At 44.0% G+C, this 15,040-nt stretch overlaps 1 protein-coding gene across 10 annotated transcripts in view; it reads right to left on the bottom strand.

Moving 5' to 3' along the window:
- The window catches only part of TSNARE1 (t-SNARE domain containing 1), a 710,453-nt gene that overhangs the window by 647,427 nt on the left and 47,986 nt on the right, over positions 1-15,040 (bottom strand). Inside the window, exon 2 of one of the 10 annotated variants that reach the window (XM_077809721.1) lies at positions 6,708-6,775. The exons of 8 other annotated variants lie outside the window; for them this stretch is intronic. The gene's annotated coding sequence lies outside the window, so the exon portion shown is untranslated. Of the gene's footprint in view, positions 1-6,707; positions 6,776-8,644; positions 8,779-15,040 lie in introns of all 10 variants that reach the window. One more of the 10 variants, XM_077809720.1, reaches the window with a different exon arrangement.

Below are 15,040 nucleotides of genomic sequence, written 5' to 3'. Positions count from 1 at the left end.
TGCTGTATGATGGGCTAATAGTGCCATGTGACACCCACTGGCATACTTCCTGGTCCAGGGGCTGCTTCCTCAACTCAGACTACCCCCAAACACTAACACAACCAAGAGCAGTGTGCATACGTACACTCAGAAATTTAATGCACGGAGCACTCGGCTCTGAATAATACAAAAGTGTGGTGTATTTTTGTTAGTGCCTTAATTGCTACGTGTCTGCTGCTTCCCTCGCCTCTTTTGTCATTTACAAATTTCAATTCCATCTAAAGCTACACTGACCCCTCTTAGGCTCTCCCTTCAGAATGTAATTGTAATTCAACACAATTAGGCAGGACAGAAAGCCAGGACCTTTTTACATTGTCAACTGGATTTCATTTGTTGGACATGATAAAGAGGCTCTAATTTAATGCTCAGGCTGGTCAATGGTACATTACTGATTCCGTCAATTTCCCACTGGATGCTTCAGAGATTAAGACAGTAGAATATAAGGAGGAACATCACTCTGAACAGGGGGGATGGGCCCTGTAACACCACCCCTTTGGGAGGAAGATTCTCCAGACAGAGAACAAAAAGGGTGCAAGAATTGGGTGCTTGTAAAGCTGGGGAGGAGGACCTGGTAACAGTCTTCAAATATGTTAATGGCTGTTATAAAGTGGACTGTGCTCAACAGTTCTCCATGTCCACTGAAGGTAGGGCAAGAAGCAACTGGTTTAACTTGCACCAAGGGAAATTATGTTAGAGATCAGGAAAAAGCCTTCCAACTACAAGGATAGTTAAGCACTAGAACAGGTTACCTAAGGAGGTTGTGGAATCCCCATCATGAGGATTTTAAGAATGAGTTGCACACACTCCACCCAGGATGGTTAATCCTGCCTCAACACAGGGGGCTGCACTAGATGACCTCTTGCAAGGTTGGATATTAGGAAAAACTTTTTCACTAGGAGGGCAGTGAAACACTGGAATGCGTTGCCTAGGGAGGTGGTGGAATCTCCTTCCTTAGAAGTTTTTAAGGTCAGGCTTGACAAAGCCCTGACTGGGATGATTTAATTGGGGATTGGTCCTGCTTTGAGCAGGGGGTTGGACTAGATGACCTCCTGAGGTCCCTTCCAACCCTGATATTCTATGATTCTATGAATCCCTTCCAGCTCTACATCTTCATGATTCCATGACCCAAATGGAGAATCAAAGGTTGGGTTTTTTTTTTAAATGGCAGTGACTAGCAAGTCAAAACCTGTAGCAACTTAGTTTCAGCTCCAAGAAGGAACTGGAGAAGCAGCCTGGTTTAGTAGATAGATTACTAGACTGGAACTCGGGATGCCTAGGTTCTATTCTGCCACTGCTCTGATAAATGACCTTGAGCAAGGCACTTCTCTCTGTGCCTTGGTTTCTCCATCTGTAAAATGTAATTACACTGACCTCCTTTGTGAAGTACTAGGGATGAAAAGCACTGTATAACAGGCAGGTATTATTATAAGCAGTGGTAACCCCCAAAAAATTGTATAGGCAAAACAATGCAGCATACTAACTGAAAACAGGTAGAAATCCCCATCAGAACCAAATAAGTCTTCATGATCGAAAAATAAACCCCAGCAGATTGTCACTGGAATTATGTGAATCATCATGTTGTTATAGCAACTTCATCTCTGCATCAAATCTAAAACCCAAGCACAGTTCAAATAATATAAAAGCATTAGGTAAAAATGACATATAACGAGATAAAAATGGATGGGGTCAACCTCAGAGCAAACCCCCCCCCGCCCCCCCCCCCGTTTCTCTCGCCTCCTCACCCCCCTCTGAAAACATTTTCCTTTCTGTATTTAAATAAAGGTGAACAAAATGCAGAGGTTATGGTAAAGAAATACTGCAGTTCACATCCTCAAATTATATTATGACACTACAATCAAGGTCCATTAAACCTTTGTAAATTAAAGTTGGGAAAAACGAGTAAAGCCAAATGAAATTCTGAATATTGCCAGAACACCCTTCAATCACTGACCCAGTTGTCCCAGAGCATGACAGAATTTACCCACTGTCTGAACATTCACATCCAGTTCCCCACTCACTGTTCTGAACACTAATATACAGTGTCTCAAAGGCTACAACGTTTGCTCCTGATCTGTATAGGATGTCTTGAAAGCTAATGGGTTTACTGGTTTTACAGGTATAACACTACAACTTCAAGGAATCCAGTATAAAAGCACAGAAGCAAAGTATAGCCTTTTTATAGCACAAACTGAACTCCTCCTGAAAACTGATAAAAAATAAACGTTCTTCGGGTATGTGTAATATTGTTTCCCTTAACTTAGGCACTGTCTCACATTCTCTGCCTTAAATATGAATTCCAAAAATGATGAATGGAAAGCATTTGTGGACAAAGGTTTTGTTATGTGAAATAAATGTGTTTTCTCTTACTGTCGTCCTTTCAAGGAAGTATACTGCTGGAAGACAGCACTGTTTGATTGCAGTTTACTCACCAGTGGGGATTGACAGACTTTCTGTAGTGAGTGTAAGGGTCTAAGCCATCCACTTCTGCAGGATACAATCTTCCATTTAAACAAGCGAAACAGGCAGGTAGGAGGGGAGAAGTAGCAGTTAGAGATCTTCTAACTCTTATAGTTACAATGACAACTTTTCAAGTGAACTGCGTCTATGAGAGCCAGTGTTATCTTCATGAACCTGCAGGCAAATAGACCCAGTGCTTCTGCTGCTGCTCAGAGCTGTCCCAAGCTACACCAGAGTGAATGTGGCTATTCAGGACCTTGCGGATAGCAGTGAATGGACCAGAATCAGGTCCGTTTAACTGTGCTGCTGATTGGCAGCAGTGTGTGTAGCATTAGAAGCAGTCTGTGGAGCAAGTCACTAGGGACGAGGATCTACAAAACAGAGGCTGGGAAAGGAATAGGGCACAGGGGACACACCCTTTGCAGCAGCCAGAAAGATGAATGAAGGGTAGAGTAGAGAAGACATACACCCGCATTGGAGCAGTCAGGAGATGATGGGGATGCTCCTCCTCTCTTTCAGTAAGGAGGAACTGGGGCTCCAGATTTATACAGAACATAACGTTTATCCCTTTGAATTAGAGAGAACCTGGGTTTTTTGGGGGGGGCGGGCAGGTTGGAGTTTTTTTTGTTTTGGGGGGGCTGGGGGGGGAGGTGGTGGAGAATGGGAGGAAGAGAGGAAATAAGAGTGGTGACACAAAAAATGTTTCACCCTGGATAGTAGGCTTCAATCCTTGCACTAGCAGGGGTGCGATAAAATTTTCAAGTCCCAGATAAGCTATTTTTGTGATGTGGATTCCAAAATTCATTTCACACAAGCCAACACCCAGTACATGGTAACTTTTTGGTCACTACTAACTTTGGTTAGAAGGGAATATGCCATATAGAGATGAAAAGCTTTGACGCCCAAACCAAGCACCCTAAGAAAGCCAATCTTCCACCATCTCCTTTCCAGTGAGGAATCATTACATTTGCTCTGATTACTTTTGGGAAGCATATATGGTTGTAAGGTGATGCAACAGCTCACCTATTCACAACTACCCTGCAACTCTAGTAGGGTCCCATCCAGATTCCCAGAGCTGGGCCCGGAGGCACCTCAGGGCTTTTCAGAGCACAATGTGACAATTAACATAAGGCAAATTAAACACACCCAAATCATGATTTTAATACTCAGCTCTGATCCCAACATGGGCAGCAGATTAATCAAGAAGAGGACAGTAAAATATTTTCACTAATTGACAATTAAAAATAAAGTAATAAAAAGTAACAGCCTGACTGCTATTATCTCATAACCGAAGACAATAGAAGCACCATCCTCCCCAAATGGGAGGAGTTTTTTAAATGCATTTCTTCATTAAAGTTTCCTCGTAGGCTGGTGGAATGAGTCACCTTTCCCTGCTTCTCTATGAAAGAAAAGGTGGGAGGGAAAGGTTGCACAGCTTTACAAACACCTGTTTCACCCAGGCTGTTCCAAAGCAAAAGGCTTGTATCCCAGGGGGTCCCAGATAATGTGAAGCAGCCCCAAATTTCCAGGCCAGCACAGGGGCTCCCTAACCCTTCTTTCCCTTACTACAGAGGTGAAGAGTTTTCCCATGACCTCAGAGCCTTGCTCCATCCACACATGCACAGCTGTGCACCAGCCCCCAGCATAGCTCTGCCGAGCTGCTTTCCTCTGCTGAAGGAATATGGGGTTTGATAACAAGGATGAATGTTGCTTCTCTCCCCACCCCACCCCCTGCAGACTCACTGGCTCATGAATACAGATGGGACTTTCTGTGCTCCAATCAAATATAATGAAGTGAGATCACATAAGCCATTATCATCAACAGCGCGAATCATGTCATCTCTCTTCCCCACACACGGCTAGCGGAGTCAGAGCAGCCTCTAACTCGGAGTATGGGGCACGGCTCTATGTGAGAAGCATGTGACCTTGGGGGCGGGAGCGAGCTCGCTCTTATTTCATAACTGACTCTTCAAAGGTTTCAGGTCAGAAAAGGTCACAGAGCCAGGCTGGCAGGCAGGTTCCCACTTGGTCAGTTTGTCACAGTTAGCCCCTTTGCAGCCAATTCACTGGGGCAGTGGGGGTAAGACAACCTTGCAGCTTGATTCTGTGGAGACGAGAGGAAATATGTCCTTCTGGGAGATAAACGAACAAGACAGACGACATGCTGTTGCCCTCAGCTTTCCAACGCCTCCCCAGAGGCAGTAGTTCAAGGTCCTCTTTGCTTGTTTTATAAACTTGGAAGAACCAGGCAGCTCAGGAAGTAACAATGGGACAGCACTTGACTCTTACAGAGGGATTTCTCTGCAAAGCACCGCACAAACATTTCTTCATCCCCAGCACCCCTCCAAGGCAGGAAAGGAATATCATTCTCAACTAACAGACGGGAAAATCGAGGCAAAGAGGTTAAGAGCAACTTGCCCAAGGTCAAAAGGAGTTCACATTAAACCTCACCTGTGCCCTGCCCTAGCTACTACAGCAGAGCAGGGAATGGAGTGGAGCTGCGGCTGAGATCAAAGATGGTCTGGGGATAGAGGGAATGAGGGCAGAGCCAGGCTGGGGCCAGAGTGGCGCTAAGGCTGCGGACAGAGCTGGTCTGGGGGGCAGAAAGGGAGTGAGGGAGAAGCTGGGCCTGGAGGCGGAGCAATACTGGGGACTGAATACAGGGCACTCCCTTCCAACCCCCAGATAGGGGCCGACCCCGGCCCTGCCACGTTCCCCTGTGAACGTTCCTCTGTGCACCCCACAGTGAGAACCACTGTACTAAAGCATGCAGTCGCCTTCCCCAACCGCATCCCTAATGGGAAGAGACAGCAGCCTTTTCACCTGTAGGTCTCCCATGTGATTCCAACTTTCATTGTAGGGGCTGAAATTTGCTGTCATCTGGTGTCTCTGTGATGACGTAGAGGCAACCAGTTGATGACCCAAGTCTGGTAGCATCTTTGACGGGTTCAGTCACAGAGATCCCCTTGGGACTGTCACCTGATATGCTGAAATTACCTCTGAGCCCGTTTCCCCTGCCAGCTTGGGACTCCAGAACCCTGCCTTGTTGAGCCAGACATGCTAGCCTGCTGCAACACACAGCCAGGTCTGGGCCATGCCCCCAAAGCTGCAGTCTTTAAGTGAAAACAGCTCAGCAGGTTACCTGTCTCCAGCACCCAGACACCCAGCTCCCAATATGATCCAAACCCCAAATAAATCCTTTTTATCCTGTATAAAGCTTATACAGGGTAAACTCATAAATTGTTCACAAAATTTATATCACTGATACAGATATGCACGTTTGCTCCCCCAGGTATTAATCATTTACTCTGAGTTTATTAATAAACAAAAGTTATTTTATTAAATATAAAAAGTACGATTTAAGAGGTTTCAGATAATAACAGACAGAACAAAGTAAGTCACCAAGCAAAATAAAACAAAACACTCACGTCTAAGCCTAACACACTAAGAAACTGATTACAGGTAATATCTCACCCTCAAAGATGTTCCAATGAGCTTCTTTCACAGACTAGACTCCTTCCTAGTCTGGGCCCAATCCTTTCCCCGGTACAGTCTTTGTTAGATCCAGGTGGTAACCAGGGGTTTTCTCATGACTGGCAGCCTCCTTTATCCAGCTCCACCCCCTTTTATAGCTTTGGCATAGAGCATGAATCTTTTGTCTCTCTGAGTCCCCACCCCTCCTTCTAAATGGAAAAGTACCAGATTTAAGATGGATTTCATCATCAGGTGACATGGTCACATGTCACTGTAAGACCCCTAGTCTCCATTCCCCATGGGCTGGCCCACACGTACACAGGAAGGCTTTCAAGTAACTTAGGCCCTTTACAACTGATTGTTTCTGGAGCACCCTTAATGGCCTTCACTTAATATGTTTACATCAGTGATACAAGTTTATATCTTATTCTCCTAACTCCAGATATAGAAATAAAACATGCAAATAAATAGGATGAACACACTTAGTAGATTACAAGCTTTCTAATAACACCATACAAGGGGTATTTAGCGTAAAGCATATTCCAGTTATGTCATATTCATAAGCATACTTCCATAAAGCATATAGAGAGCAACATCACAGCATCTATTAGAGAAGTGTCTTTGTTGGCAGTCTCAGCATATAGACATGGAGGATGAACTCTCTTTTCTCCTGCCATCAGGACAGTCTTATGGTTAAGGTTCTGACTGGAACTCTGAAGATCTGGTTCATTTCTCACCTCTGCCACAGATTCCCTGCATGACCTTGGATAAGTCATTTGACCCCTCTATGTCTCAGCTCCCCCATCTGTAAAACAGGGATAACAATACTTCCCTTCTCCCCACTTTGCTTTGTCCAGGTAAACTGTAAGCTCTTTATGTCACCCCCAGTATGTTCAGTGCTTAGCACAATGGGGCCCTGGTCTCAGCTGGGCCCCCTAGGTGCTACTGGAATACAAAGAACAAGCTACATCCATTCTTGGTTTAACTCCACTGTTTCTCAGTGTTCCCAATGGCGTTACACCAGGGAAGAATTTGGCCCTCTGCTTGTGTTTGGTTTTGAGATGGTGCAGCAGGGCTGCGAGGCGGGGGTTGTTTGCAAACTGCTGCATGTTCAATAATTTTCGTGCTTCACGTGTCAGTAATTTTCTCTCTCACTTAGAAGGGCGCACTTCACTTTTCTAAAACATAGTCATTTATTCTATAGGGAACAACAGTGCAAGCAAGTTTGTGTGCAAAAGTGAGAAAAACAAGATCATGCCACATAAAACAGTAATAAAAACAGGCTCCTGGGGGCCTAATTCACTTACACCATGGATGTAACCAGAGCGCCAGCCCGCCAATCCAATAACACAGGTACAACATGGGTGATCTGATTTGAGGTCACGTGCCAGCAGCAGTGTTATATATTGTTTTTAAATAGCTTCCTCAGCACCACACAAACACAGCCATGATTTCTGAAAGAAGCAAGCAGTTTGCCTTTGACTGTATTTGAAAAGTCACGTGAAGAGCTTGTAGAGCGGTAGTCGTACAAGAAGACAGGAGAAAAAAAAACGCAAAGATGATTACAGCCTGGTCATTATCATCCCTCAAGTCTAACCTGCATCTCCAATGAAATAATCAAAAGCCTTCTACCAGGAGACAGTCCCTGTCCCAAAGAGCTTAAAAGGGAAGTATAAGACAAAAGATGGATACAGAAAGACCAACGGCGGAGTGCAAGGAAACAATGAGACAATGTTGATCAGAATATTGGTCAGAGCATGCCAGCAGCACTGTCAAGTTTTTTGTAGGCATCCCGGCAAAGGAGAGTTTTAAGAGGGGAAGGAAGATAATGAGTTAGTTTTGTGGGTGTTTACAGAGCGCTTCTTTGAAGCGCATGGGGCAGCAAGGGAAAAAATATAAAGGTCCTTGCTTGAAAATTTAACATGTAGGAAATAAAGGCTCACATAACAGGCTGCTCAGAGGTGAGGATCGACAGCTCAACAGTGGATGAGAGATGGTAGGAAAGGTGGGGATTGACTGGGAAAGGCCTTGAAAGTGAAGACAAGCGGCCAAAAAGACCCAAATGGATCCTTTAAAAATACTAGGGAATAAGCAGACGCAAACACAGCAGGTAGTCCCATAAAAAGGGACCGACACAGCAGCTGGTGATGATTTACATGATTTATACAGGGAAAGCTATACGAAGAGAAAAAAATTCCAGAAGCTCTAAGACATGGGTCTAACAATGAAATAGCATCAAGGTGGGGAGGATGGAGTAGCTATTTTCATTCGGACACTGTGTGCTATAAATGTGAATTTATTAGGTTAATATTAAGGAGGACAAACATCAGCATAATCCAGATGATTATATTTTCTCCATTTATGTATGTTAATAATGACAAAAATAAAATAATGGAACAAACAGCCATCAGATGAGAATTTTCGATCCCGATCAAGATTTGCACTGGTGCCCTAAAGGTGGAAGGCTCCACATCCACTACCAGCCACAAGCAACATTTTCCCTCTGCAGCTTTCTTAAGCCAGAGGGACAGTGGAGTGGAAGTGGGAACGCTGAGATGAGGAAGAATTCCGGGAATTCCCCCATACCAACCAGAAAAAAAACAATTACAAATACGTTGCAAGACTTTTAGTCACATCATGTTTTAAAAAGGGCCATTGTAGGAGACAAACAGACCGTAAAATATGCTGCCACTCACTCATTCCCTTTCTGATTACTCCAGGTGTCCCAGATACAGCACTCGCTCATGGTATCCGTTCCAAAACAGGACAGTCTTTCAACCCCAAGCTGACAGCAGGAGGTGCTGCTTTCTGGAAATCGTGTACACAAAACAATTACAGCAGAACCAATACACTGGACAGTCAAATCCACCAGGGGACTTTTGTTTTTCAGCTCTTCAGGTTACCTGTCTGTCTTTGTTTATACAGTGCCATGCTCGTCTCCAGTGATTCATAAATGATGAACTGCAATAATTAATCCCTATGCAAATAAAGTTTGCCTGGGGTTCTGTTCTACTCAGTGGGGTTCAGAGCAGTAGTGGGAACAGAGGGGGTTAAATTAGGTTTATCATGACTTGGAAACTGCAAAATCAATTCTCTTTAGTGCTGATCTCTTTCAGGGAGCAACCCTGTTGCTATTTTCCTTCAACAAGGGAAAAAAGGGGAAAAATACATGTATTCAGCACTGCTGTTCTACTAGTCTGGCCAGAGAAAAAAGGGAACTTTATCACAGCATCTTCTTATAGACCCAGAACCTATGGCTACTACGAGTCTGGCTGATCAGACTGGGAAGGAGAGGAATTTTTGGAAACCAACAAATGATAGCCAACGAATACACTACAAGCACTAACAAATATGTGGTCAGAAACAATCTTGCAGTGGCCAGAGATGGACTAGATAAACAAACAGGCCCCCTCCTGCTCTAACAGGCACCCTTCCCATTCACCCAACCTCTAATAACAACAATATGGCCAAAAAAACCTGAGTGCCTAAAGTTAAAGCAGTGAAACCCATATTTAGACAGCACTTTGGCCTGATTTTGACTATGATTGCTCAGGGAGTCTGAAAAAAAATAAAAATAACCTCACCCATTTTATTTAAGTACCTCATCCCCTCGAGCTTATGCATTATGCCGGGCAGACAGGCAGGACCCCAGACCTGTGTTCCCTGTAAGCTGCGTGCTTGGGCGGCATGCAGGAGAGATTCAAATGCTCCTCCGCCCACATTGCTACATTGCTCCGTCCTGCAGCTGCTCCTGGGACTCTCCTGCTGGCTGTGCATAATGGGGGCGGGGGGGAGGGTGCTGATGTCAGGGCGCCCCTGTACCCCATCTCCGCAAAGCAGGGCAGAGGGGACAGCCTGGCTCAGGAGGACTGTCTGAATGGTGAGTGACTGAGTGTCTTTCTTAAAGAGACAGTGCACAGTTTCTGAGATTTCCCCAGCAGCTAGCTCATACAGTCTCTCTCTCTTCCCCCCGCCCATGTACCCCATCTCCTCAGCATGGGGGAAGGGAGACAATAGGCCTCAGGACAGAGCAGGAGAGCTTTCAGTGAGTGTCTTAAAGAGACAGCGCACAGCTTTCCCCAGCAGCCAGCATGCACACTCACACACACACAGTCTGTGTGTCACAAACATACACACACCGCGTCACACACCATCTCTGTGTCTCTCACACACACCCCCTCTGTTACGCACACACATATACTGTCTCTGTCACACTCACCCCCCAACACATACTTGTATTATTGTTGTTGTTACTTCTTGGTTCCTTCTGCAATGCACATATATTCTCTGTAATTTTATTCTTTCAGAGTGTGTTATTTTAGTGTTTTGACTGGTCTATGTCATAATTTTTATTTCTCTTTTAGACTTAAATTTACTTTTTTGGGTAGTGAGTTCTAAAAATGCCTAACCTGTCCTGGCTGGAGTAACTATCCCTATGATAACTTTTTAAAAATATATATCATATCTAGGTTTTTTTGTTTCTACTGGTGGCGCACATCCGCACATACCTCGGTGCACATAACAAAATTTATTCTGCACATGGATGGAAAAAAATTAGAGAGAACATTGCCCCAGACATGGAGCTGGCAGCCACAGCCGGGAACGGATCTCCAGGCAGCCAGGACCCCTGGTGCAGGGCAGACAGCCAAGGCCGGGGCCAGGAGAGGAACTGGGCGGCGCTCCCTGCCTGCCCGCCCTCTGTAGGGGCTGGTCTGGGCTCCAGCCATGCCACCCAAAACATTTCCCCCATGCCCCCCAAGGGGGGGTGCACCGCACCGATTGAAAACCTCTGATCTAGACATTTTTGCAACATCCTTCTATCCACTGAATTCTACAATAATAAATTCAGTGATGTCCTTCCCAATCTACTCAGTACCTTCCCAGCTGTCATTCAAGTCTATCAACACCAGAAACCTGCTAGGATTAGTAACAATCACTTGTGTTTATCACTTTAAACTTACCCTGCTAATGAACTAGGTCAACCTGTAAATCTCAGTTTACGTTATCAGCCATCACGTTAAGATAAACAAGCAGTGGATGAATCAAGTTGTTTCTAGTTAACTTTGGATTATAAGAATTGCCATAGAGTATCAGAGCGGATCATCTATTCCAGTATCTCGCCAGACAGTGGACAGTACTATCTGATTTAGACGGCAGTACAAGAAATCCCATAATGAACAATTATGGAAGAACTTTACTCCTGGGGGAATTCTGAACCAAAAAATTAAAAATTCTGTGCACATTTTAAAATTCCACAAAATTCTGCATATTTTATTTGCCAAAATAACACAATATAATCACGCCCATTTCAATTATTTTGGTAATTTATTTCAAAATGTCAGCAAGTATGTCTGTAACAAAACAGAGGACAAAAAAGATTCAAAAGATGTTTTTTGACAAATAGATTCTTTACTAAGGTATATTAATACAGAACTCTGAGTAATGATTCAATACACACACAATACAACATAATTCCCGCACTGCTTCTTGGGGGAGCAAGGGGTAACGGAGGAGCTGAGGGAGAGGGAAGTAATTGCTGGTCTGGATCCTGGAAGTGAACCTGGAGGATTGTTGGGTTTGGGTGGGAGAAGTATGAAACAGTTGGGGGAGGGTTTGGGGGTGCGTGTGGATTGTTAGGGAGTTGGAGACCCTCTCCCATGCAGACCCTGGCTGACCTCTAGGCCTCTCCTATTCAACAAGGCACATCTATCAGCCAAACTGTATTAGCCCTAAACACACAAATAAGCAAAAAAGACAGCCCCTAGAAACACAGATTTCATTCTGCAGTTTATGGGAAGCAAAGAAAATGTGTATCTACAGATTTTAAGACCATTACAAAAAAAATCAAGACTTCTGCAGTGTGTACACTAAGCTGAAAATTCAGCAAACTTTCCAAATAAAGCTCTTTGCAACACTACTCATAATACTCAGGTATTAAGAATGCAGCTATAATGATTAATTTATCTCACACAGCAGCAGGACTTCACACAAAACCACAAGGGACCCAATGCAATGACAATCTTCTCTGTTAATTCAGGAACTATATTTTATTGAATACTTAAAATGTGGTTAAACGCTAACAAAATGACATCACACCATGAGGTTCTATAAATTATTCTCTCTCAGTATTTCCCTACCTGGGAAGGCCAAATGAAGTGCGTTGAGATTCCTGAATAAAAGGCATGAGAGAAGTGTAAAAGATTGTTCAAATACCAAGCTCCGGTTACAACTCAAAAGATAACTGCTAGATCTACAAACTCCATCTAAGATCTGACCATGCAGCCTGGCCTTTTAAGCCTCACCTGCACCAAGGAAATTTTGCAAACACTGCCCACCATGAACACTGGGTCAGCTCTACTGCTTTTAGCAATGATGCCTTCCTGTAGACAAGCTGTCCCATGCATTTTAAGCACCATGCCAATGAGATGTGCTCTGATAAAAACACCAGCAGATGCAAACCGCAGCTAGCAACAGCGAAAAACTTTTCGCAAGCACTCCCTTTTCCCTTAAATCATTACCATTAAATCATTACCAGTAGCCAAGACATGAAGGCTGGAACTCAGTTGACAATTCAGTGAGTGACACATGAGCAAAACAGACTTCAGGTCACTCGCCCACCATGGTAGTGGCTCTGCAGAGCTAACCAGTAGGAAAACATGTTTTTGTGTTGTGAAGCGAGCAGATGTGAGTCAAGTGACACTGAGTAAGGACTTACACCATTCTCTGACCACAGCTACACTTTGAAGAGGAAATAAACGTATACAAGTGAAATCATGATGCACTAACATATGCAGGATAACAGACTGTCACATACAGCAAATCACCTATTATCAATACCTACTAGCAGTGATTTTCAAAGCTGCCTCGGGGATTCAGACACATGGAGAGGTTTTCTAAGTCACAGATGGAGGTTAGGTGCCGAACCCTTATTTGTACCTTTGAATACCTCCCCTATTATGATACAAATTTCAGTGGAATTTGTGCATCTACATTCCCTACGTGGCTTTGGAAAAAATGTCACCCTTTATGTCTACATAAGTGCAAGGTTGGAAAAAGGCAGAACATCATGAAGCAGGCACATAGTTAATATAGTTTGAGGGTAATAACAACTGGTCAGCCTCTGGAAGAAGTCACCAAACTGTGGAGCGTGCCCCCTCATGGGGGCATGGAGGAAAGTTTGTGGGGGCACAGCTGGGCCCAGGCCAGCCCCCACAGTGGATAGGGAGGCAGCACCATCCAGCCCTGCTCCGCTTCTAGCTCTGCTCTGGCCCCGCCCATACCCACGGCCCCAGCTCCCAGGCCTACCCGCAGACGCATCCCCCAACAGTGGCCTGGCAGCGGCTCCAACCTCGACCCTACCCCCAGAATCAGCCCGACTGTGGCTCCATTCCTGGCCCCAGCCATGCTCCCGGCCCCAGACCCGTCCCACTAGCTGCGGCCCCAGCCTCAGCCCGCCCCCACGCCCCTTACTCCTATTCACATCCCCCCAACCCCCAGGAGCCGCGCCCCCACTCCTGGCAGCACAGAGGCAGCGGAGAGGGGTAAGGGGGCGCATGACCCTGAAAAGTTTGGGGACCACTGGCCTATCGCTTCTTCCATCTTGATGATCACCTGTTCTGTTCATTCCCTCTGGGGCACCTGGCATTGGCCACTGTCGGAAGACAGGATACTGGACTAGACGGACCTTGGGTCTGATCCAGTCTGACAATTCCTATGTCCTTATAATTACAAACTTCACTGTACCACACAGAGAAAGCAAGATGCCAATCCGCTCCTAATCACCCTATGTAACTACAATTCTGTATTTTATTATAATGACAATGTTTTGTGCTTAACACATTTGCCCCTAAGATTTGTTAAGTACATATATTTACGCTTGGCAGAATTCGACTTTTTTTTTATAATTTTGATAGATAATATTGATGTTTACTTCTAAGCATTTTTTCTTCTTTTTATCAATTTAAATTTTCACAGTTCCAGGAAATTATGGCGGGAGGTGAGACAAAAATTATTTAATGACAGTAGACATTGAGATTCAAAATGTTAAAGCTTAACTGTTAAAATACAAATTGTCAACATCACGTCAAAATATAAAAAGTAAATATTCTTAAATCAAATGTTATTAAATTCTCAAGAAGCATTTTTCTTACTTTCCTTATCTATAAATTTCAGTTATTATAAATATTTTGTCTGTGTGTGTGTGTGTGTATGTGTGTATATATATATATATATAAAGTGAAATGGACATTTTCTGACACTTACCGATAAAAATCCAATCCTTCCTAGACTACATATAGTATTGAGACTGAGTAATACAAAGTTAGGCTGCACATTGGAGTTACTCTTGCCAGCATTATCACTTCAATGCTTAAATAAAAAAAAAGCTGTCGTTCTCTGACAGCAAACTTAGGTGGGATGGAATAAGTGGTTATTACAGGCAAAAGTTTGTGTAGCTGCTGATGTACTTGAGACGGGAGTAAAAACGTAGTTTACATCAGATAGGAAATTCTACCTCGCCATACCTCCTGACAATTCACTAATTTTCATAACATTTCAAGTTGCCTTTCTGCAAACTTATCTTTTACCATTTTGGTGAAACAGCGAAGCGACTGTAAATTCCTGTGGATTGGTAAATGTCACGAGCACAATTCAGCTGTTCTTGAAAAATTCTTTCATAAACATTTAAAAGGACAATTAATCAAATGCAATGTCATGTGCTAAAGGTCTGCGGCTGAGCCTGGTCTGTGTAACAGAATGCCCCAAATTATCTGTTAGATGGAGATTGTGATCCAATTTCTTCTCTGCATTTTGGGGGGGTGGGAAGGGGTGAAAAAGGAAAAAAAAAAAAAGGAAACTAGCTACAAATACGTCCAGAGGCAGCCATGCTATAAGAGACCGACAATTATTTTTTTGAAAACAGAAAGCCCGAAAATAAATCCTAAGCTGCCTCCATTGTGGTGGAATGAGCAGGAGTAAGTGCTCAGACCAGAGGATGCCCATGTATTTGGAAAGGTGTGGAAGAAGTAAACCTCTGATAAGTCATCCAAATAGCCTACAAAAAAACCAAAAC

Source organism: Eretmochelys imbricata, chromosome 2 (genome assembly GCF_965152235.1).
Source record: "Eretmochelys imbricata isolate rEreImb1 chromosome 2, rEreImb1.hap1, whole genome shotgun sequence".
Classification (NCBI taxonomy): Eukaryota; Metazoa; Chordata; order Testudines; family Cheloniidae; genus Eretmochelys; species Eretmochelys imbricata.
This window is presented reverse-complemented; position numbering and strand designations above follow the sequence as displayed.